The sequence below is a fragment of the Pinus tabuliformis genome, chromosome 2_2 (assembly GCF_031772625.1).
Source record: "Pinus tabuliformis cultivar Carrire ecotype Pingquan chromosome 2_2, CPIR1, whole genome shotgun sequence".
Taxonomy (NCBI): Eukaryota; Viridiplantae; Streptophyta; class Pinopsida; order Pinales; family Pinaceae; genus Pinus; species Pinus tabuliformis.
Window position 1 is genome coordinate 860309811 of NC_142300.1, and position 2601 is coordinate 860312411.

Consider the following 2601-nt stretch of genomic DNA (forward strand, 5'->3'; position numbering starts at 1 on the left):
TTTGTGGCTATGATCTATTTTACATGGCTCCATTGTGTATTTCTTTATGGTAATGATTGTCACTTTATATACACATATATGTGGATCCATAGTGTACTCAACTTGGCAACTTTGCTTTTCCTTCTTTGAGCATGGGTATGACTGCTTCAATAGATGAGTTGACTTTATTGTTTCCATTCATAATTATGGTTAAGTTCGCCAGTTTGTGAAATCCTCCTAGGTCGTCCTAACAACTTCCTCCTAGTTATGCGTAATTCATTTCGGTCACCAGCCACCCTTCTGACCTCATACTCAAGGGGGCATCTGTTATAACTTCTTTTATCACATCTTATCTTGAGATGCAACATTGGTGTGTTTATCATCCCCTTTCCCTTTGGTATACTTGATGTTCCCTACAAAAATTTTAAAAATGCTTTTTAAAAATTCATATGTTCTACTTATTGTGACATTTAGCATATGTTCATGACTTTTAATCAAAGAAATTTGCTTATATTTGCAAGTCTCTCAAACACAACTCACCTACTCCTACAAAATGCACCATATATATATATATATATATATATCTGTGTGTGCCACTTGTTGCAACCCATGTCATAACCATCCAACCATTTTTTGGTGGCATATAATGATTACTTGGGTATGAGAAAAGCCATTGGCTATCATAGCAACCCAACTCTGGCAAAATTACATGAGATCTAAGTATGTATCAATGTGCTTTTAACTATTTCTCCTCGTCAGGAAACCCTATTTTCCTTGTCTTCCCCGAATTTCCCTCATATCATGTTCATCCTTCATCACTTTTGGAGTGGACAATGGAGGGGGAGACCTTTAGTGGCCCAGGTAGGAGGAATTCGTAGGACTGTTCCATGCAGTGCATGCATCGGGGGTCGGGTACATGTACATGTTACCTTGTTGCTTCTAAATAAATAAATAAACTTATCTTCCTATTCCTATTTAAGTGTTATATGTGAATTGTTTCCAATTTATGCATTGCAATTCAATTGTATTGACATCTTATATACATGTATGATTTGATTTATCTTTTGGTAGTTATTTTATTTATGTTTTTATTATAGGTCTAGAGATCAAGATAAATGAAAGACGAAAAGGCTTTGGGATCTACTTCAATTGACAAACTACCAAGTAGGTCATCCACCTTGTAGATCTCAGATTGTTTTGATTGCATGCATTTCTGGGTATGTTTGTTGAGTTTCTTTCATTCACTTTGTTGAGGTTTCCAACCATGACCTGGGGGGGATTTCCCCTCAACACTTATTCCTCTTTAATTTTCACCATGAATTAAACACCAAGTTCATTCTCACACCAAGGGAAGGAAATTGCTCTATAACCATGGATGGGAGAGATATGTGACTTCATGTGATGTATTACATGATATGTTAATATATAATATTTTGTTTCTTTATAGATTTTAATACTTCTTTATCATTTTAGACACCATAAAGAGAGTGCTAATTTGTCCACAAGGTTGCTTGATCAAAGGTATGCTTCACCATGTTGTTAAAGATAACTCAAATAATAACAAGGGAGTTTGTGTTCTAATGGTGTGAATGAACTTATGACAATTCACAATTTGTGCAGTAACTTTGAAGTGTATTAGTCTAGGCAGTGGAACTCTCTTTCACCACGATGTGTCTAACCTCATCATTGGTGTTGGTCCCATTTAAAAAGTTGAGAATCCTCTTTTTTATCTTGCTCGGATTGCCCACACCATGATTCACAATAATAATGGAGCAATCTAGGAGCATGTGAAAGAGATTAGGCAAATGACCACCCTGACATAGACCTTTCAAGGTTCATTTCCAACAATATTTAAATGAGTCAAGTTCAGGCCCTCCAATAGTTTAAGACCTTTGGTTGGGACCAATTATTTTGGATTATACATCTTGGAGGATTGAGGATTATAAACAAAGTGCAGACCCATATTAGTTTGGATCTCGAAAATTGAGCACCATCATTAATGTTTTGAGTAACTATACAAATATGTTGAAAACTTACATGTACTTAATCTTGGATGACTCAAGGAAGACCTCTCAAGCAAACAAATGTTTCATCATAAAGGGATTGGATATTTGAGTTTTGTCTAAGTTCAAGTTGGGCACCATCATCGACATAGTGGTTTTGAGGAACTTTTCATAGTAATAAGTGAACAACGATGTGTTCATAAATATATAATGTGCTACACTTTACTATAATTATGCAACATATGAGCTTCACATGATTCATAATGAAAATTCAAATATTCATGTATTGCTTGCATTACTAGTTTCTTTAAGTTGAGATGCAATTCTTTGTTATTATTATTACACTATTTAAAGGTGTGCTACAAGTCTTAGTAAATATATCACGCTTAATATGAAGGTTTTAACCCTGTATAGATAATACATGCAAACAAATTTTTAAACCTAACATAAAAGATACAATGACTATCACAAAAGATATACACAAATAATTTATCCTAACTCAAAATCGAGAAAACCATATTGATTTTTCATTATATTCCTTTACAATGTTACAATACATTATATACATGCCATAACATTCATAAACCCCAAATTTATTAAGTCTGGATTGGAATATAGC